The sequence below is a fragment of the Hypanus sabinus genome, chromosome 23, assembly GCF_030144855.1.
Source record: "Hypanus sabinus isolate sHypSab1 chromosome 23, sHypSab1.hap1, whole genome shotgun sequence".
Classification (NCBI taxonomy): domain Eukaryota; kingdom Metazoa; phylum Chordata; class Chondrichthyes; order Myliobatiformes; family Dasyatidae; genus Hypanus; species Hypanus sabinus.
Window position 1 is genome coordinate 33348218 of NC_082728.1, and position 23738 is coordinate 33371955.

A 23738-nucleotide genomic window follows, 5' to 3' on the forward strand; every position below is an offset into this window, starting at 1 on the left:
GTATTTCCATACAATGTTATATTGGGCTGTTACACATCTATTGTCAGAGAAGTACTTGTATAAATAGGGAAACCACGTTCATACGAGCAAGGACAGAAAACAGGGCAAAGTGAATATACTTATTTATTCAATAAGTTATGGGTCAAAGTATTTGGCGAATACATTTCTAACTCTTCTGGCTTCAGACTCATTGCCGTCCGTTCTGATATTGTTAGGTTCCATTCAAGAAAACAATGAAATGGCATGCTGCCGTCACAATCTGATCTGGCAGGTCATGACAGCGTTTTCAGATTTCTCCGGTTACCCCATCCACACTGATCTGCCCAAGTGGTGTTTTCAAAATTACACACCCTGGAGAGTGTTTCTGAAAACCTCTGGTTTCCGGGGGATGAAAACGCCATTTTAGTGTGGACAAAGGGTAAAAACGAAGAGAAAAAGCTACGGATCCGGATTTATCCAGTGTAGTGTGGATGTAGCTTTACTGTTCATTAACTTCTGGTTATGTAGCATCATGATTGCTATTCTCTTTCACCTATTTCAATCCTTCCCATGGTCTCAGTCCTCCTTGTCTTCATCATCTGCTCAACAAAGGAAAACTAACCCATTCTAACTTTCAAACACATTAAATCCAAACTCTTTGACAAAGCTTTTACATAGGACATAACAAAACCAAAAGCAGGAATCCCCATTCAAATCCTTATGGCTACTATCACATTCAAGTAGCCCCAAACTATTATCTAGGAATCACTTTACTCATCTTTAATTCCCTGAAGATTGAAAAAATCCTTTGGTCTGTGTTTTGCTTATTTTGAGGTCAAACGACGTCTTGATTCTTTGCCATTTGGACATGATACCTCCTTTTGTGTTCTTTTTCTAAATTTATTAGGCAGAAATACTTTGAAACGCCCCAAACTGTTCTGCTACATTAAAGTTATTATTTATTTCAGTCATTTAATGTTTGTGAATTAAATATTACTAGCAAGGCCAGCATTTGTCATCACTTATTATCCTTGAGAATCAGATTCTACAACTTCAGGTAACTATTTTATACCAGAACTAGTCAATCCATCAGTAACTTTGGTTCAGTTTTCCTCCCTTCATTACCATGACCTAACTTGCCGGACATTTCATAAACCATTTCATTTTGCAACTTCTATATTCCCTTGTTTATGTTCTTACTCTAAAACAGCTCTCATATACACATCATTCAGATTACCACATTCACAGTTTATTCCCATGACCACTCTGGCCTCACCCAATCAGTAATTTTCTGTGTTAAAGAGTCATATAAAATTGCAGCACAGAAACAGGACATATCCATGCTGAACCATTTAAACTGTCTGCTCCTACTCACCTGCACTGGGACCACAGCCCTCCATATGCCTACCATCAATGAGCCAATCCAAGCCTCTCGTAAATGTTGAAATCAAGCTCACATACACCACACTCTCACAACTCTCTGAGTGACGAAGGTTCCCCTCATGTTCCCCTTAAACTTTTCCTCTTTCACCCTTAACCCATGACCTCTCCTTGTAGTTCCACCCAACCTCAGTGGAAAAAGCCTGTTTGCATTTACCCTATTTTAAGTCCTCATAATTTTGTACATCTCTATCAGATCTCCTCTCAATCTTCTATGTTCCTCTACATCCTACACACTCTGCCTTCTCTGCAGATTAAAATAGTTAGTTCTCTCTCTTTCCTAATTCATAAAGTTATAAAGTAATGGAATAATACAACAGGGAAACAAGTCCTACAGCCCAACTCATCAATTCTGATCAAGGTGCCCATCTAAAATAGTCCCATTTGCCTGCATAGAGACCATCTCACCCCAAAAGTTTCCCATCCACATACTATTTCAAAAATTGTTTCAATGTTGTTGTTATATCTGTCTCAATTACTTGCTCTGGCGCTCGCTCCATAAATGCACCACGGTTTGCATAAAGAAGTTGCACCCTCAGCTCCCTTTTAAATGTTTCAAAGGTTCAAAGGTTCAAAAGTACAATTTAATGTCAGTGAAACGTATACAATATACATCCTGAAATGCTTTTTCTTCTCCTCACATCTTAAACCTATGATCTCCAGTTTTTGGTTCACTGGATAAAGGCTTGTGTATTCACTCTATCTATGCCCCACATGATATTATGAATCTCTATAAGATCACCCCTCGGTTTCCTACATTCGAATGAATAAAGTCCCAGCCTGCTTAACTTCCACCTATTACTCAGGCCCTCAAGTCCTGGCAATGTAGTAAATAGTCTTTGCACTCTTTTCAGCTTAGTAACATCTTCTAAATAACAGGGTGACCAAAACTGTACCAATACTTTAAGTGTGACCTCACCAACATCGTGTACAACTCTAATACAATATCTCAGCTCCTATACTCAAGCCATGTCTGATAATTTCTTCCGATCCCTGTTAACATTTGATGTATATTTCTATGATGCTTTGTTCTACAACACTTCTCAGGGCTCTACCATTCATTGTGTAAGTCATACCCTAGTTTGACTTTGCAAAATAAAACATCTTATGAATAAGAAAAATAGTTATGTGAGAGAGAGAGGCCGGATTGTGCTACTGGAATATGCCCTATCTATACTCCTCATAATTTTATATACCTCTATTAAAATCCCCAGTGCTCCAGGTCAAAGAGGAAAGATCTAAAAGACACCTGAGGGGCAAGTTTTTCACTCAAGGATAGAGGGCATTTGGAATGAGCTACCGGAGGAAGTGATAAAGACAAGTAAAATTACAACATTTAAAAGAAATACGGATGTGCACATGTCCTCTTCTCACTGCTACCATCAAGGAGAAGGTCCAGGTACAAACTATGAAGGGTGGTGGTGCTGAGAAGGGATGGTTTGCTGATCAAAACAGACTATTTTTGTAGAGTATTGAGCCAAAACAACAACAACAACAAAGAAAATATAAATTCAACAGAAAGACACAGAACCAGTTGGACTTTTCATTGAGAGGGCTACAAAGTATACTTGCAAGCAAGCAAACCATTAAAAAAAGCCTGAAAGTATTCAAATAAACATTATTTCAACTTAACTGAGGAATTACTCAAGTAAAAGAAATGGAAGAGAGAAATACAGTTAAATCTGTGAAAGACCTAGGGTAGTGCACAATAATTTCCTTCAATTTATAAGGATATTGAGGAATTACTGATGATTTGAATAAACTTTCTGAAAGCAGCAATAGATTAAGAAATTACATCTGTCAAATGAATGGGATTTCTCCCAAGGGAGCATTATGTGGAGTAGTAGTGGGTGCAACAAAATCTGATAAGAAAATTCTACACTTCGGTATAGATTTAGAGAAGAAATTTTCTTGTGTGGGGCAATTCATTACTCAAGACCATGAATATAATCTGTTTATCAATTTGTTCAACAGTGCATTCAGGAGTTGTTTGCACTGCAGAAATGCTGGTTTGTCATCATTACAAAGATATAATTATGGTGATGCAATGAAAGCCTTTACCGATAAGTGAGAATAGGTCATGAGAATTATTTGTTTATAGGGTGAGAAGAACAGTGAGCAGAAACTAAATAATACCATAGTACAAGCAGGAAAATCCTATGACACTTGTATAAGGTAATGATTAGCTATGACATTTGGTGATTTTTTTTGAAAGGAAGAATAATAAAGGATTTAAAAGTAGTGTGAAAAGCAAAGCAACTGCAGATGCTGAAATCCAAAAGAAGAAAGAACTAGAAATATTGAATAACCCTGGTGTGTATTTGTGGAGAAAGAAACTGAGGTAAAATTGGTCACCTTTCATCACAATTGGGAAAGTAGGGGAAAAAGGTGTTTCAAGTTATAGATGGAGTAAACCAACCAAATGTTTTGTGATGAGGAGTATAAAGTGAATCCAGTGACTCAGATAATACTGATCCAATTTAAGGGTGGTATGTACTTGCTGATCATGCAAGAAAGTGAACCTCAGCATTGTATATAGTGAAATATACGTACTTTGATAATAAGGCAACACGAGTGGAATCTGCAGATGCCGGAAATAAATAAAAACACAAAATGCTGGCAGAACTCAGCGGGCCAGACAGCATCTATGGGAGGAGGTAGTGACGACATTTCAGGCTGAAACCCTTCAACAGGAGTGAAGTAACATGGGATGGTCGAGGGGGGATAAGAAGTGGGGGAAGGGATGAAGTAGAGACCTGGGAAGTGATGGGCTGAGGGGAAATGGGCTTTACTTTGAGCCTTGAAATCTGAATAGGGTAAATTAATCTGAAAGGAAAATGAAGAAAAAAATATTCAGAGATACAGCACAAGCAGTTGCTTGCAATTGGAATTGACAATGAATGTTGGGAGTACCCTGAGATAAGATAATCCTTGGGGAGAGATAAACTAAGTAAACATTACTTGTTAATGACCTTGGTTTTGAGGAAGTGAGATCAGACAAGCAGAGAATGCTATTTATTTGAAAACATTAATTTCAGTTTTAAAGTCATGAGTACTGCAATGTGCAAAGACTAATGACGAGATGCTGTCATTTGAGGTAATGTTGATCTTCACTGGAGAAGCGTGGGAGACAAAAGATAAAGAGTTCCCATTGAGAGTAAGATGGAGAAATGAAGACACAAACCATGGGGGGCACAAAGTTACCTTTGCAAATTGAGTGAACGTGTCCTGCAAAGCAGTCACTACATCTCTATTTGGTTTCTCCAGTGTAGAAAAAGTCACATCATGAGTTCGAAGTTCAAAGTAAATTTACTATCAAAGTACATATATGTCACCATGTACAACCCTAAGATTCACTGGGTATACTCAATAAATCTGTTATGAATGTACCACAGCTCTGAAGGGCCAAAGGGGCGGGAGCAGCCCCCTCCTTTCGGAGAATCGCAAGATCACAATTAATTCGGGTCTCAGACCCAGGAAACGAGAGACAATGCAACGGTTTTGACCATTGTTCTTAGAGACACCTGTGTGAATTGCATGTCCCTGCTACGTGACAGCTACCATGGATATGGACACCCTCGGGCAATGTGGGGGTGGAGATTGCATCACCCTACTTTGATGGACATCTACAACTCTGCAAGTCAAGATAAAAGGGGACTGCAGGAGGCGGTACCCCAGTGACGCACCAGAAGGACTCCATCGCTCAGCACTCCCGTGCTAGCGGGAAGCCATACAAAGCCACGTGCGTTCCGTCTCTCCTTTGCCTGGGGAGCGGGTGGCTGATAAAACTGAAAAGGACTTTGAACTAACAACGGGGAACCAACGCTCCCCTGATTCAACAGAGTTGCTTCATAAAGACCCGGGCAAGTTTTTTCCTTTTCTCACCAATCTCTCTAAAACACGTGAAACCCAGTGATTCCCCAAAAGGCTGAAGCCTGCAGACTTTTATATTTCCAACGGATAATATATTATCCCCTAGACAACAGTAGAGTTTATTTCTTAATGATGATTATTACTATACCCGTGCTTTAGATTGGGTATTGATGAAGTGCATTATCTGAATGTTTGTATTAACCTTACTTTTGTGCCCCTTTATAAATAAAAACGTTTGAAAATAGTGCCATCAGACTTCACCGGACCTCTCTATCTTTGCTGGTAAGTTATCCAGTTACGGGATACGTAACAAATCCAAGAACCAAAATAGAATCAATAAAACACCACACCCAACAGTGTGGATAACTAATGTGCAAAATACAACAAACAGTGCAAATATAAAATAAAACAAAAGAAATAATAATAAACAATAATAATACCATAAGATATCGGAGCAGAATTAGGACATTTGGACCATTGAGTCTGCTCCACCATTTCATCTTGGCTGACCCAATTTTCCTCTCAGTCCCAATCTCCTGCATTCTCCCCATCTCTTCTCACTCACCCCAGTCAAAAATCTATCAACCTTTGCCTTAAATATTCATAAAGACTTGGCCTCTACAACTTCCTAGAACAAAAAATTCCACAGATTGACAACTTTCCTGCTAAAGAAATTCCTCCTCATTTAATTCTAAAAGGACACCTCTCTGTTCTGAGGCTGTGTCCTTTGGTCCTAGACTCTCTCATCATTGGAATCATCTTCTCCACATATACTCTATCAAGTTCGTTCACGTTCACTGTTCGATAGGTTTAATTAGATCATCTATCATTCTTACATATTCTAGAGTATACAGGCCCAGAGCCATCAAATACTCTGCATGTGACAAACCATTCAATCCTAGAATCATTTCCATGATCTTCCTTTGAACAGTCTCCAGTGTCTGTACATTATTTCTACGATAAGGGGCCCAAAAGATATTATGTTAGGGTTTTATAAAGCTCTGCTGAGGCCTCACCCATGCTTTATAAAACCTTAACATTACACCCTTGCTTTTATATTCTAGTCCTCTTGAAATGAATGCAAACATCACATTTGCCTTCCTTACCATAGGCTAAACTTATAAATTAACTTTTATGGAATCCTGCACAAGGACTACCAAGTCCCTTTGCACCTCTCTCCATTTAGAAAATAGTCTATCCTTTTGTTTCTTAATAAGCAATAAATTTTGAGAGCATGGATGAAAAATCCTTGAAAGAGAGTCCATAGGTTGTAGGAACAGTTCAGTGAAGGGGCAAATGAAGTTGAGTGGTTAACCCCTCTAGTGATGATTGAGGGGAAATAACTATTCCTGAACCTGGTAGTGACAGTTTTGAGACTCCCGTACCTTCTTCCTGGTGGCAGAAGCGAGAAGAGAGCATGACCTGAGTGGTGAGGACCCTGAATATGGATGATACTTTCCTGCAACAACACCCCGTATATATGTGCTCAGTGGTGGGGATGGTTTTACCTGTGATGAAATGGCAATATCCATTACTTTTTGTCAGATTTTATGTTCAAGGCCTTTGGTGTTCCACACAGAGGTTGTGATGAAGCCAGTTAACATCTATAGAAGTTTGTCAAAGTTTTAGATGTCATGCTGAATATTCACAAACTTGTGAAAGAGTAGAAGCACTGCCATGGTTTCTTCATAATTGCATGCTGGGCTCAGGATATTTCCCACTGAAATGGTAATACTAAGGAATTTAAAGTTGCTGACCCTCTTCTTCTCTGACCTCCCTTGAAGCAAGTAGGGGTTACTTGGCCATGCACTAAACTGTGATGATCTGGCTGGTGTGTTCACTGACATCTTTAACCTCTCACTTTGAAAGTGTGTGGTACTCAGCTGTTTCAAACAGGCTTCAACTATACCAGTGCACAAGAAGAACATCATGATCTGCCCCTATGACTATAGCCCAGTTGCACTTACATCCACAGTGATGAAATGTTTTGAGAGGCTGGTGATGAAACATATTAGCTCATGACTGAGAGGCAATTTAGACAGGCTCCAATTTGCCTACCAGGGCAAAAGGCCCACAGCAGATGCACCTCAATGGCTCTTTACTCAACCCTGGAACATCCAGGTGCTTTTTCAGTTACAGCTTGGCTTTTAATACCATTGTCTCCTCAAAGCTAATCAAAAGGCTCCAAGACCTTGGCCTTAATACCTCCTTGTGCAGTCCAATCCTGGATTTTCTCACTTGCAGACCCGAGTCAATTCAGATTGGCAACAACATCTTCTCCACGATCTCCATCACACCAATGCAGCACAAGGCTGTGTGTTTAGTCCTCTTCTCTACTCGCTTTACACCTATTAGTGTGGCTAAGCACAAGTCCAATACCATATTCAAATTTGTTGATGACACTACTTTTGTAGACCAAATCAAAAATGGTGATGAGTCAGCATGCAGGAGGGTGGTTGAAAGTTTGGCTGATTGATATCATGATAACAACCTCTCGCTCAATGTCAGCAAGACCAAATAACTGACTGTAGACCTCAGGAAAGAGAAAGCAGAAGTCCACAAGCCAGTCCTTTTTGGAGGATCAGAGGTGGAGAGGGTCAGCATTTTTAAAATCCTGGGTGTTAGTATTTCAGAGGACCTGTCCTGGACTCAGCACGTAAGTGCAATTGTAAAGAAAGCACAGCAGTGCCTCTACTTCCTTAGGAGTCTGCAGAGACTCAGCATGACATCAAAAACTTTGACAAACTTCTATAGATGTGTAGTGGACAGTGTATCGACTGGCTGCATCATGGTCTGGTAAGACCATCAGACATAGGAGCAGATTTAGGCCACTCAGCCTATCGAGTCTGCTCTGCCATTGCTCAGGATTCTGCCCTGTACATCACAGGTAAAGCCCTCCCAACCACTGAGCACATCTACATAAAATGCAGCCATAGGAAAGCAGCATCCATCATCAGAGACCCTCACCACCCAGGCTAGGCACTTTTCTCACTACTACCAACAGGGAGGAGCCTCAGGACCTGCATCACCAGCTTCGAGAACAGTTACTACCTAACATCCATCAGGCTATTAAACAAAGCAGTTAACTGCACTCACTTCCAATGAGATGTTCCCACAGTCAATGATCTCACTTTAAGGACTCTTTATCTTGTTATTTCATGTTCTTGTTACTTATTACCATTTATTTATATTTGCATTTGCACAGTTTCTTGTCTTCTGCACTCTAGTTGATCTTTCATTGATCACGTTATAGTTACTATTCTATAGATTTTCCCTGTATGCCCACAAGAAAATGAATATAGTGACATATATGTACTTTGATAATAAAATTTATTTTGAACTATAGGTGGACACCTCAGACTGCTGAAGTGAGGGATTAATGATAGTGAATACTCCAGCCACTTTAGTTCTCCGCCAGGTATCCCATATTGGCCAGACGCTTTCCACAGGTTCACCTTCCTGAAAGATGCTCTCACGTCAGCCTCAGGGACTGAAATCACAGGATCATCAGGTGTGGTGGGAGTCTCCTGTTGGTAATTGGGCAAGGATTTCTTCAAACAATCTTCATCATCGTTCTGATTATGTGCTGTGTCGTGTGATGTAGGCAATGATAGTCTTATGACCATGATTGTTCTTGGCTAATTTTTCCACAGAAGTGGTTTGCCATTGCCTTCTGGGCAGTGTCTTTACAAGATGGGTGAGCCCAGTCATTAACAATACTCTTCAGAGACAGGCTGCCTGGTGACTGTGGTCACATAACCAGGTCTTGTGATATGCACCAGCTACTCATATGACCATCCACCACCTGCACTCAATTGCTTCACGTGACCCTGATTGGGTGGGGGGGGGGCGAAGCAGGTGCTACACCTTCCCCAAGAATGACCTGAGACCAGCGGAGGGAAGGTTTGCTTTACACCTCATTTAGGAGAGATGTTGTCACAAAACAGCAAATTTCACAACATGCACTCAGTGGCCATTTTACTAGGCACACCTGTACACCTGCTTGATAATGCAAATACCATATAAATAACCATATAACAATCACAGCACGGAAACAGGCCATCTTGGCCCTCCTAGTCCGTGCCGAACCCTTAATCTCACCTAGTCCCACCTACCCGCACTCAGCCCATAACCCTCCACTCCTTTCCTGTCCATATCCCTATCCAATTTTACCTTAAATGACACAACTGAACTGGCCTCTACTACTTCTACAGGAAGCTCATTCCACACAGCTATCACTCTTTGAGTAAAGAAATACCCCCTCGTGTTTCCCTTAAACTTCTGCCCCCTAACTCTCAAATCATGTCCTCTAGTTTGAATCTCCCCTACTCTCAATGGAAACAGCCTGTTCACGTCAACTCTATCTATCCCTCTCAAAATTTTAAATACCTCGATCAAATCCCCCCTCAACCTTCTATGCTCCAATGAATAGAGACCTAACTTGTTCAACCTTTCTCTGTAACTTAATTGCTGAAACCCAGGTAACATCCTAGTAAATCGTCTCTGCACTCTCTCTAATTTATTGATATCTTTCCTATAATTCGGTGACCAGAACTGCACACAATATTCCAAATTTGGCCTTACCAATGCCTTGTACAACTTTAGCATTACATCCCAACTTCTGTACTCAATGCTTTGATTTATAAAGGCCAGCGTTCTAAAAGCCCTCTTCACCACCCTATCTACATGAGACTCCACTTTCAGGGAACTATGCACAGTTATTCCTAGATCTCTCTGTTCCTCTGCATTCCTCAATGCCCTACCATTTACTCTGTATGTTCTATTTGGATTATTCCTGCCAAAATGTAGAACCTCACACTTCTCAGCATTAAACTCCATCTGCCAACATTCAGCCCATTCTTCTAACCGGCATAAGTCTCCCTGCAAGCTTTGAAAATCCACCTCATTATCCACAACACCTCCTACCTTAGTATCATTGGCATACTTACTAATCCAATTTACCACCCCATCATCCAGATCATTTATGTATATTACAAACAACATTGGGCCCAAAACAGATCCCTGAGGCACCCCGCTAGTCACCGGCCTCCATCCCGATAAACAATTATCCACCACTACTCTCTGGCATCTCCCATCTAGCCACTGTTGAATCCATTTTATTACTCCAGCATTAATACCTAACGACTGAACCTTCTTAACTACCCTTCCATGTGGAACTTTGTCAAAGGCTTTGCTGAAGTCCATATAGACTACATCCACTGCCATACCCTCGTCAACATTCCTCGTAACTTCTTCAAAAAATTCAATAAGGTTTGTCAAACATGACCTTCCACACACAAATCCATGCTGGCTACTTCTAATCAGATCCCGTCTATCCAGATAATTATAAATACTATCTCTAAGAATACTTTCCATTAATTTACCCACCACTGATGTCAAACTGACAGGTCTATAATTGCTAGGCTTCCTTCTAGAACCCTTTTTAAACAATGGAACCACATGAGCAATACGCCAATCCTCCGGCACAATCCCCGTTTCTAATGACATCTTAAAGATCTCCGTCAGAGCTCCTGCTATTTCTACACAAACTTCCCTCAAGGTCCTGGGGAACTATCCTGTCAGGACCCGGAGATTTATCCACTTTTAAATTTCTTAAAAGCGCCAGTACCTCCACCTCTTTAATTGTCATAGGTTCCATAACTTCCTTACTTGTTTCCCACACCTTAGACAATTCAATATCCTTCTCCTTAGTGAATACCGAAGAGAAGAAATCATTCAAAATCTCTCCCATCTCCTTCGGTTCCACACATAGCTGACCACTCTGATTCTCTAAGGGGCCAATTTTATCCCTCACTATCCTCTTGCTTTTAATATAACTGTAGAAACCTTTTGGATTTACTTTCACCTTATTTGCCAAACCAACCTCGTATCTTCTTTTAGCTTTTCTAATCTCTTTCTTAAGATTCCTTTTACATTCTTTATATTCCTCAAGCAATTCCTTTACTCCATGCTGCCTATATCTATTGTAGACATCCCTCTTTTTCTGAACCAAATTTCTAATATCCCTTGAAAACCATGGTGCTCTCAAACCTTTAACCTTTCCTTTCACCCTAACAGGAACATAAAGATTCTGTACCCTCATAATTTCACCCTTAAATGACCTCCATTTCTCTATCACATCCTTCCCATAAAACAACTTGACCCAATCCACTCTCTCTAAATCCTTTCGCATCCCCTCAAAGTTAGCCTTTCTCCAATCAAAAATCTCAACTCTAGGTCCAGTCCTGTCCTTCTCCATAATTATATTGAAGCTAATGCTATTGTGATCACTGGACCCGAAGTGCTCCCCAACACATACATCTGTCAGCTGACCTATCGCATTCCCTAACAGGAGATCCAACACTGCCCCATCTCTAGTCGGTACTTCTATGTATTGTTGCAAAAAACTATCCTGCACACATTTCACAAACTCTAAACCATCCAGCCCTTTTACAGAATGAGCTTCCCAGTCTACGTGTGGAAAATTAAAATCTCCCACAATCACCACCTTGTGTTTACTACAAATATCTGCTATCTCCTTACACATTTGCTCTTCCAACTCACGCGCCCCATTAGGTGGCCTATAATACACTCCTATCAGTGTTACTGCACCTTTCCCATTCTTCAATTCCACCCAAATGGCCTCCCTAGAGGAGCTCTCTAATCTATCCTTCTAAAGCACCGCCATAAGATTTTCTCGGACAAGCAATGCAACACCTCCTCCTCTGGCCCCTCCTACTCTATCACACCTGAAGCAACTAAATCCAGGAATATTTAGTTGCCAATCACACCCTTCCTGCAACCATGTTTCACTAATAGCTACAACATCATAATTCCAGGTATCAATCCACGCTTTAAGCTCATCCACCTTTCTTACAATGCTCCAAGCATTAAAATAGATACATTTAAGATACTCTCCATCTCCTCCTCTCTTTCCATCCCTAACAATGCATTCAAATTTATTATCCTTTTCTTTCTTCTCCCCTACATCTTCGGGCTGAGCGCATCCCTTCTCCATCACCTGCCTTTCCTCCCTCACACACTGTCTATTTACTTGCTCCACTGGTGAACTAACCTCCTCTCCCATAGTCTCCTCAAATAGTCTCCCGCCTCCCCCATCTTACTAGTTTAAAGTCCGCCCTGTAGCCCTAGCAAACCTCTCCGCTAGGATATTGGTCCCCCCACGATTCAAGTGTAACCAGTCCTTCTTGAACAGGTCACTCCTGCCCCAGAAGAGGTCCCAATGATCCAGAAACTTGAATCCCTGCCCCCTGCTCCAATTCCACAGCCATGCATTCATCCTCCACCTAATTCTATTCCTACTCTCACTGTCGCGTGGCACAGGCAGTAATCCCGAGATTACTACCTTTGCAGTCCTTCTTCTTAACTGCCTTCCTAACTCCCTATACTCTTGTTTCAGGATCTCTTCCCCTTTCCTTCCTATGTCATTGGTACCTACATGTACCACGACCTCTGGCTCTTCACCCTCCCACTTCAGGATATCTTGGACGCGATCAGAAACGTCCCGAACCCTGGCACCAGGGAGGCAAATTACCATCCGGGACTCCCAGTCACCTCCACAGAAACGCCTGTCTGAGCCCCTGACTATTGAGTCCCCTATTACTATGGACCTATTTCTTCTAACCCTACCCTTCTGAGCTACAGGGCCGTCCTCTGTGCCGGAGGCTCGGCCACTGTCACTCCCACCAGGTAGGCTGTCCCCCCCCAACAGTACTCAAACATGAGTACTTATTGTCAAGGGGTACAGCCACTGGGGTACTCTCTAGTACCTGCCTCTTCCCCTTCCTGACTGTAACCCACCTATCTGCCTCCCGTGGTCCCGGAGTGACCACCTGCCTGTAACTCCTCTCTATCACCTCCTCACTCTCCCTGACCAGGCGAAGGTCATCGAGCTGCAGCTCCAGTTCCCTAACTCGGTCCCTCAGGAGCTGCAGTTCGGCGCACTTGGCGCAGATGTGGACGTCCGGGAGGCTCGGAGACTCCAGGATCTCCCACATCCGACACCGAGAACAACAAGCTGCCCTCACACTCATACCTCCCAAATAACTGAAAATACAAGAACTAAAAGATAAGCCTACTGTGCCCTCTTCCGCCTAAGCCCTCTGAGCCCAAGCCCTACACTCTGTTCCCGGCTCACTCCGCTGCCCACAAACGAAGCTGCCCGCTTCTTAAGGCGGCGTTCTTTATATATCTTCCCTCCTTCCCGGGCCTCCTTCACGCGCCTGCGCAGTCTCGCCTCTCAGAACTCCGATCTGAGAAGCAATTGGACAATTTGAAAATGGCCGCCGCCACACTTCCTCTCAAGCCTCGCTGTCCTCTTCCAAAAGAGAACTACCTCACTCAGTATCTCCTTTATATATCTTCCCTCCTTCCCAGGCCTCCTTCCTGGGCCTACTCTTGAAGTGGTTGGACTACAGCAGCAGTAGCCATTTTATTAGCATACAGGAGGCTACTAAATGTATATCAGTAATCATAAACACGATTAGGATTCTGATTCAGGTGAGTAAGATTTAAAAGGTGCTATGTTTCACTTCAAGATCAAGGCTTATCAATTACTTTATTGAGCTGTGCGTATAATCAAGCAATGGATAATGATCAACTCTGCAATGCAATCTCTCACACAAATTTTGAAAGTAGTCATAATTACATCAATTAATGACGTACTGATCAATATCAGAATCAGATTAACCAGCACAGACTTATATGACATAACTTTTTTAATTTTATGGTAACAGGACAAAGAAATACAATCAATTACTATAAATCATAACTAAAGGTAGTAATCATGAGTTCATGGACCATTCCGGAATATGATGGCAGAAGAACAAAGGCTGTCTTGTCAGGCAAAATTGTTTGCAGATACTGAAAGTATAACTGGAATGTAAAATCAATTTAATCCGTGTTTTCTTGTTTCAGAGATGATGGCTTCTTGTAAATGTGTTTGGCAAAACTACTTTTGTTTGAAAGTAGTGGGCATGTAACATCTGATGAGAAAATTGTGAGCAGATAACTCTCAAGATGCTAAATATCAATTGGAATAAAGCAGTCCACCTTACAGGGACCCAATTCCCTTCACAACCAGCACAACATGCTGAAGTGGGCGACAGCTACAAAATATATTCCAGTTACTTATCGAGACTCAACCTTCCCTCTAAATTTTTTTTCAGCTGCACAGGTCAACCATTGCTCTGAGCAAGAAATTTTTACATGGCTCGAAAACTGTGTGACATTTTAATAAAACATTATGTAAAGAAACTACCAGCTGTGCCTCAACAAAGGCTATGTGCATGGGATAATTTCATTTACTGCACGGCCACCCTCTCGCACACCTTAGATAGTACTATGCCCAGGCTCTTCTGACAGCATCTTCTAAAGATCATAAAGATGGACAAAAGCATGACAAAACATTGCAAGTTCTCTCCCTCCTAATCACACATCAGGATAGTTTGGAATTATATCATCAGTCTTTTTTTGTTGTTGGGTCTAAATCTTCAACTTATTACTCAATAGCACTTTAGGAGCACATGGTTTGAAAAAGCATGTCAGCTGTACTTTCTCAGGATCAAGTAATGCTGGCCTTACAAAAAACTCCCAGATCCTCCAAAATAAATAAGTTTGGAAATTAACATAATGACAATCAGTTCTGTATTGACCAGGATTTGCAAATTCTTCTCTGCTTTTTTTTTAACCTGTTTTCTTACCTGGCATGGTCTTGCTTTGTTTCCGTAAAACACTTAGTAAACAATTTATATCCTACACACTCCTCTCACTGGGCCCCCTCCCTCCAATGTTCCCAGCTTCACGGTCTTTCTCCATCTATCATTTCATAATCCATCTTACTTTTTTATCAGATTCCAAGAATTTCTGCTCTTTTGTTGCCTCCACTATCACTTGTCATCTCTTGACCCACCCCATCACTGCTCTTCCTTAGCAACACACACACACCCACACCCACGCCCACACCCACACCCACACACACAATGCTGGAGGGACTCAACAAGTTAAGCAGCACACATGAAAGGAAACAAGCAGTTGATGTTTCAGGCCCAGAGCCTTTCGGGCGGGGGGGGGGGGGGGAATAAGGAGGAGTATCAGCTGGCAGTAGACAGATGAGATCAGATTAGGAGGAAGGTGTATAGGTGGGGGAGAGAGGATGAAATAAGAATCTGCTGAGTATAGGTAGAAGAGGTAATAGGCTGAAGAAGATGATCATGGAAGGAAGAGAGGTCCCAGAGGGAGGCGATGGACAGGTGAAGAGATGAGAAGAGGGAAGAAAGTGGGGAAGAGAAACATCCACTGTGTGTTCCCTCCGTGGATGCTGCTTGACTTACTGAGTTCCTGCAGTATTTTGTGTGAGTTGTTCAGGATTTCCAGCATCTGCAGAATTGCTTGTGTTTGCAACCTCACTTCCTTATACTGGCTTCCTCATGTCCAGCTGAAGGGTCTCGAGCCAGAAATACTACTATTTTACTTTTTAAAAAAAAAATTGGAGATACAACAGCACACCCCTCTGGCCCAATGAGCCTGCATCTCTCAATTATGCCCATGAGTTCTATTGGCCTGCTTTAGACTGTGGGAGGAAACAGGAGCATCCAGAAACAACCCACATGGTGGTGGGGAGAATGTGCAAACTCCTTGCAGGTAATGGCAGGAACTGAACCTGTGTCATTGGTACTGTAACATTGGTACACTATGCTACCGTGTCATCTCATACAGGGATCGTGTGATTAAATTAAACTGTTCATTTCTCTCTGCCTGGCCTGCTGAGGACTCCAGCTGCTTGTGTTGCTCCTCCAGATTCTAGTACATGCTGTCTCTAGTGACTTCCACTCTGCAGACCTAGTTTTAAACTGAACCTCGTAGCCTTAAATCTGTGTTAAAATTTCTACAATCTCTTTAATATTGCTATTCCCAATGCAGGAAAGTGATTGATGTAGTGTTGGATAATGTGGTTAAAAAATGTTGTATTCCAAATGCTCCAGTTTAAGCACAAGAATCTGCTGTAGAGAGAAAGAGGGAGATTAGTGATGATTTCATTTCAATCACTATCAGTACATCATTTCAGTCTCTGTGAATCTGATGCATTCCTCAGGAAATTCCAGTATTTAAATAGATGTGAGAGCTGATGGCTCTGGAAGATTTTATTTCACCAGCATTGTCTGAGGGCAAGGGCATGCACTGCAGAATTCCATATGTATTCATACGAATCTGCAGTAAACTATTTTACCCCATCCACATGGAACAGCTTCTTGCCCTCTGCCATCTGACTCCAAAATGGACATTGAACCCTTGATCACTACCTCACCTTTTTAATGTATATTATTTCTGTTTTTTGCATGATTTTAATCTATTCAATATATGTATACTGTAATTGATTTACTTATTTAATATTATTATTATTTTATTCTGTTTTTTTTCTCTGCTGGATTATGTATTGCTTTGAACTGCTGCTGCCAAGTTCACAAATTTCACGACACTAGCTGGTGATAATAAACCTGATTCTGATTCTTACGTTGGAGGTTGTAGGTATGAACCTCGCAGGCGCAGCATAGATTGTTTATTATCCTTTATTGCAAGAGGGTTGGAGTATTTCATTTGGGGGTATGTGTGATTCTTAGATCTCCGGTATATATCTAACAAAAGAAGTAATTTGCAACAAACAATCTGCTGGAGGAACTTAAAGGGTTGGCCATCATCTGTCATCATTAGCAGCCTGTTAGGCTGCTGTGTTTAGAGCATTAAAATACTTTGCTCTTGGTCTTAGCAGTGTTTGGGTCTTCCTTCATCATGTCAGTAGCTTTTTTGTGGTTTTCACTACTGTCAGTCAGGCGAATCCCGGGTATAGACTCAGGGATACCATTGCCCACAGATACAGGTTTCTTCATTGCTGTTTCCGTAACAAATTTTTGTTGACCGGACAGGATTGTTAGCCCTGAGATGGACTGCCAGACATTGAGGACTGGTGGACCTCTCTTAATCTGGCCTCCACCCTTTGACCTGTTTGATATGGCTAACCCTACCAAGAGTTAAAGTACAGGGCCCTGACTCCAGTTGACATAGCTCTCTGGATCATTGAGGCATGCAAGCCTCCAAATCCTACAACAAGGTTGTGGGCCTCTTGAAGGGAGCATCATCAGTGGGGGAATAGAATTGTCAATATTTCCGATTAAAACCCTGAATCATGTCCTGCTGACTTCCTCCAGACTCTAACATCTATAGTCGCTTTTGTCTCAGAAGAGCATATTCACATTGACAAAGGGGCTGCACAGACTATTGGCTGATTACAAAAGTGATTGAGAAAGATCATCCCCAATCCCACTGGAATTCAAAAGAATCAGAAGTGATCTCCTTTAGAAACTCAAGATTTGGTGAGTTATTTATAGGACAGATGATGCAAAATTATTCCCCTAAATTCAGACTTAATAGGAAAAAAAGGTAATTTTGCGCCATCTACCTTATAAATATCTCACCAAACCCATGAACATCTTCTCAACACTCTCCAATGCTTTCTTAGCATTGTCTTAGATAAGGGCCCAAAACTGCTTATGATACTCACAGTGTGATCTGACTAATGCCTTATATAGCCTCAGTATTACATCCTTGCTCTTGCTCTCAACTTGGACAGTGTTGATGCAGTTCAGTATGATGTTGAATCTTAGTAACAAGCTAAGTTTGATACCACATTCAGGAATCGACGGATTTTTAACATAACATAGTACATAGATGGATATGACATTCCCCAACAGCAATAAATATGACCAAAAGATTGATAGATTCTCATCACAAACCCATGATTATACTCAGAAGAAAACTGATATAAGAAATAAGAAATGATTACTGAACTTAAACATGATTTGCTTATACACACTTGCCAAGGGGCAATGTGATAACATTAAGGTAGACTATACAATTCTCAAATGAGGAAAGTCCATCCCCGGATGTCAATATTGAGATTGTCAGAATTAAATGGATTTATAACTTGCCAACATAAAAGTACATTCACTGAATGGGCATGGAATTTCCCACAGCTGCAAGAGATTGAGATGATAGATATGATGACAGTAAAAATGTTACTATGAATTTATACTATGAATTCTGGTGATAGATGACAAATCAAGTGTTGTGGAAGATGTATGTAGATTGAATATATAAATATTTGAGTCATTTTACGTTGATATTTGAGGTTGAGTGGGATCTGGGATCAGCCATTCCTCCAAGCAATGTGCTGTTAATTATTACGCCCACATTCAAAGGAATAATAAATTGCCATGAAACTGAGCAGATCAGGAGACAAGTACACACTGGTGCTGGCATGCTTGAACTCAGCATGTGTTGATATGATTGGCAATAGTGCTTTGTACATAAAATATGCTAACATTACAAATGTACAGGATTGTTAACACCATGAATGCATAGACTGGATGACACCATGAGTATAAATAAAGCCGTGCACTCTCTTTAGATTCCTTTTAGATCTTTTTGCAAATTATTTAGAATTAATAAAATAAGCATAAAGGATACAACTATGTCTTTTATTTACTAGACAGATCGGGCTTAAGGGGATTTTCAGTTGTCTTAATTACCCACATAAATACTTGCATTTAGTCAAAACAACCTCTCTTTCAATGAAAATAAATTCATTCCACGTTATATGAGTGGCTCTGTGCTAGATGTTGATACATAACCTTCATAGCCAGAGGCTAATCGAGCCAGAGATGGTGGCAGAGCTGAGAACTGAGATACCCCGGGTGTTAATAGCGGGTGTGGATCCTCCGAGGCAAGGTGAACTTGCTTCTAGAAATTTCTCAGATATGGTTTCAAAACATTGACACACCAATCAAAGTCATGTCAAGATGAGCCAGAGCAAAGGCTGTGGAATTGTTTGAACAGAAATTGCCAAGTTTATTCTGCTTCCAGCAATTGAAAAGAAAATGTCCGAGTGGGATGGGAGCAGCCCAGTAGGATAGCAGTTAATGTAACACTTCACAGTGCCAGTGATGGGTAATCAGGGTTCAATTCCCGCTATTGCCTGTAAGGAGATTGTACATTCTTTCCAGGACCATCTAGTTTTCCTCCAAATGCTTTGGTTTCCTCCCAGACTCCAAAGACATTCAGGTTACAGTGGACGTGCTACATGATGCTGGAAGCATGGAGATACTTGCTTCCTCGGACTGTGTTGGCCACCGGTGCAAAGTGACACTTCTCACTGCATGTTCTGATGTTTTGATGTACATGTGATAAATAAAGCTCATCTAATCTGATGTAGTCCAGAAAATCTGCTAGTCCTAGACGACCAAAGACTAACGGGTATGGTTTAAAATATTAAAACTGTCATTGTCCAATCTGAACTCTGCATTCTGCAATTTACACCTCTTCTATCTTCAGCTACAATCTCTCTTCCTCCTTTTCTCTCACAGTTTCTCTCTCCCACTCTCTCTCCTCTCTCTCCCTCTCTCCATCTATCTCACTCTCACACTCTCCCTCCCCCCCCCCGTCTCTCTCCCTTTCTCTGTTTGCGTTACCAAAGTCTAACATTGGTTAACAAGTTTCATAAGTTCACAAACTTTTCTAAGTCAAGTCCATGGAATCATCTTTCAGAATTCCTTTTTCTATGGCTTTTGTACCTGTTTCTAAAGCATATCAGACCATTAACACCAAAACTTTAACATTTCTTCAGAACATGAATATATTCCTTGTGCTTTAAGTAGTAAACATTGTACTCTACATGGCTCCTCCCAGAGTACTTGATAACCTTGTTTCACAATTCTGGCAAATATTGATCTGGCAGACAGTGATATTAGATTATAACATGCCAGCTTGCTGTCCAAAAGCCATAGGTCAAGATGTCAAAATGTTCGTCATGGTTATTTTCCAAGTCTGTGTTGCCTTTATGGCATTTGTTTAGTTTATAATATTTTCACTGTAGTAATTCGTTTGTTAGCATTCTAGTTAAAGTTAAGATTGTTTAAAGTAAATTTGTTGTCTGTGATATATCGTGGCATGCGATGACATCACATCCAGTTTCACCACGTCTTGTGGCAAAATACCGGTTTGGAGAAACGGGAAGCGGGGGGCTCACATGTGCAGGATCAGCGCGAGAAAAGTTGTCTTTCTCTGTACTAGAAACATAGTGAAGCAACGCTGTAAGTTCATGAGATAATCGATATGTTGAATTAAAATGTTAACGCTGATTCTGTTAAAAGTAATGACAGTTGATAAGGTTTATGTTTTCGTTAGTTAAAGAGTTGCAGATAGTTTGTGTTGAAGTGTATTTAAAGCAATCAATGGCATAGGTAGATTCTGACTGTATGCAGCATTTTAATGTAATGTAGTTGTTGTAGTTTTACTTTTGCAAGTATTTATGATATAACTGTGATATCAAGAAGGAAACAAATACTGTACAAATGTTGTATTGTTTTATCAACAGTTTTCACCATACGTTAATGAGGAAGAGTGAACAGTAAACGGTTAATCTTACTCCGATCCTGTTTTCATTGACTACAGTTTACCTCGGTGTTTAGTTCAGCGTTCTCTTACACCTGAGCGAGAACACTACAAAGTCAGTTGCTAATATTATTGAACATCCTGACCAAAAATTTTAAAACATCTGTCACCTATTAGCATCAGGTACAGTAGCTTCTATTATGTTGATCCTAGGTACCTGTTTAAGGGCAGTCAGCCAATCTACAGTCTCTTTTAGCAACTCAACCATGAAATTAATTCAGAACAAAACATACTGTAACTGAGAGGACTCCCATAATGTAAATAGACGATAAGAGTTTGGGCTGGGCCAATCCTCAGCCAGCTGGCACTAGGATGTGCAGGAATCACGTTCACATTGAGCTGTCTGACACACACCTTCAAAAGGTAAAACGTGCCCCCCTCCCTCATTTGTTCAACTGATCAGAGAGGTGTGGAAGGAGGAGAATGTGTTGGGGGCACGAGAGGACTCAGTCAGCAGGGTGCAGTCCTCGGTAGTAGCTCCTTGTGGTGAAGTGACCGGGACCAGCCCAACCCAGGAAATGGTAAAGGAGATGGTGGCAGAGCTGAGAACTGAGATGCCCCGGGTGTTAACAGTGGGTGTGGACCCTCATGATGATAGGACTGGTAGAGAGGGCCACTCCCCCCACAAGGGGATGGAATATGCAGAGGGCTGCAGCTGGCCAGGGTTCCGCGAGAACAGGGGTGGCCGGTAGTGTGTGCTATAATTGTGGGGAAGAGGGACGCTTCCGGTGGGAGTGTGAGTGGCAGGAAGCCCCTCGGAGAGCGAGCCCCCGGGTATCTAAGCAGGGAGAGATGTCGGGGAACTTAGAGGAGACCTAGTGAGGGAACGGCCTGGCGTCTCTGGGGGAACACGTTCCCAGCAACGTACCAAGGAACTCCCAAAAGCAAAAGATCCTATTCCTGAAGGCTTAGTGGGACCATGCTCCACTGATTCGCTACGGATAGAGGGAATATATGCTGAAGCCATACTCGACACCCGGTTGCAGGTCACATTACTGTACCATTCGTTTTACAACCGGTATCTGAAACATTTACCCTTGACACCATTCAGCGCACTGGAGATCTGGGGTCTCAGTGCTGGTGATTATCCATAAGACGGTTATTTGTCAGTGAAACTGGAGTTCTCGGGGGCCAATGTGGGAGTGTCTGAGGTTCTTGATACAGTGGTGCTGGTTTGTCCAGACTGTTGAGATGGGCGGTGTTTCAATTCTGGTGGGGACCAGCACCCCTCTTTTGAGGAAGCTCAATGGGGCCTGCAGGGAGAAGGCTGTTGAGAGCTTTCTGGGGACATTGTCTGTGCACCCAGTGTTTTGAGCTGCTTTTGAGGAAGTGCGTGGCAGCATTGATCCAGATAATGAATTTAAACGAGGGACTCTGTACTTCACAGGGTCAAAGCCATTAGTGGTAAGGCCTGGGGAAGTAGAGAGACTGATGAGGACCCACAAATTTCCCAGAGTGCCTGAGGGCGAAGCCCTCTTCGCGGACACTCCGGAAGACCATGGGGGGAGTCGGGATTTCCTGCTGGGCTACTGGTGAGGCCAGAATCGCAGAAGCCCTCGGTTGTACAGGCAAACAGGATGGCAGTGATCGTCAGGAACACTACGAAGAGGGAGGTCACCTTCAAGAGGGGGATGCCCCTGGTGCATCTGTTCCCAGTGACGGTAATGTCTAGTGTCCCCGTGAGGCACGCCAAGGAGAAACTATTGGACAAGGGGGAAAAGTTGACCGCTGAGTCATTCAACTTTGAGGACTCCCCGGTGCTACTGGGTTGTGAAAAGAAAGCTGGTAGAGAAGATGTTGAAGCTGGAAGGTGTCTTTTCCATTGGTGAGTTTAATGTGGATTGTTCCAAGGGCACTCGTCACACTATCTGGGTGACCAAGGACATCCCGTTCAGAGAGAGGTCACGGAGGCTGGCCCCTGAAGACGTGGAAGACGTGCAGCAGCACTTGTGTAATTTGAAGGAAGCTGGGATGATCACTGAGTCCCGAAGTAGCGGCCCGGAAGAAGAATGGGAAGGTACACGTGTGTGTGGACTATGGGACTCTGAACAGGTGCACTGTCCCTTACCAGTATATGGTCAGGAGGGTCAGAGACGTGCTGGCCTGTCTGAGTGGTGCAAAATAGTTCAGTGTGCTGGATTTGAGGAGTGGATATTACCAGATCCCTATGAGCGAGGCCGATAAAGAGAAGGCGGCATTTATATGTCCCCTGGGTCTCTTCCAGTTCGAAAGGATGCCCCAGGGCATATTGGGAGCCCCTGCAACCTTCCAGTGGATCATGGGGAAGACGGTGAGGGATATGAAGTTGCTTGAGGTGTCGGTGTATCTGGATGACCTCATAGTATTCGGATCCACCTTGGAAGAACATGAAGCGAGGCTACTGAAGCTGAACGGTTAAAATTCTGGACAAGTGCCAGTTCTGCAAAACATCTTTTTAGCTATGACAGGCACATAATCTCATGGTTGGAGAAGCTACAGACCCGGCTAAGATAGAAGCGGTGACCACTTGGCCAAGGCCCCAGACTGTGAGCACTCTGCGCTCGTTCCTTGGGTTCTGTCATCGGAGATTTGTGAAGGGCTATGCTAAAGTGAGTCACCCCTTGAATCAGTTTCTGTGTGGTTACCCTCCCTTGGGGAAGAAAAGGAAGGGGTGAAAAGGACAGGAAGGTGGAGAATATCTCAACCCGTCGGAGCTTTTTGGACAGAGGTGGAATGTAAAATGTGAGGAGGCTTTTCAGTCACTGAAGCAGCTGCTGACCCAGGCGCCAGTGCTGGCTTTTGCGAACCCCCAAACGCCATATGTACTGCATATGGATGCCAGCCGAGAGGGTTTAGAGGGAGTCCTATCAGGATCAGGGCACTGGGTTAAGACCTGTGGTGCTTGTCAGCCAGAGTTTGTCGCCTCCGGGAGAAACTACCCA

At 42.3% G+C, this 23738-nt stretch overlaps 2 protein-coding genes across 2 annotated transcripts in view; one reads left to right on the forward strand and one right to left on the reverse strand.

Annotated features, from left to right (window-relative positions):
• LOC132380318 (uncharacterized) overlaps positions 1-12317 on the reverse strand; it is a 129301-nt gene extending 116984 nt beyond the window's left edge. The window contains exon 1 of the mRNA XM_059949070.1: positions 12040-12317. The gene's annotated coding sequence lies outside the window, so the exon portion shown is untranslated. The remainder of the gene's footprint in view (positions 1-12039) is intronic.
• A 3583-nt stretch (positions 12318-15900) lies between these two features.
• Positions 15901-23738, forward strand: part of LOC132380319 (uncharacterized) — a 28202-nt gene continuing 20364 nt past the window's right edge. Inside the window, exon 1 of the mRNA XM_059949071.1 lies at positions 15901-15954. The gene's annotated coding sequence lies outside the window, so the exon portion shown is untranslated. The remainder of the gene's footprint in view (positions 15955-23738) is intronic.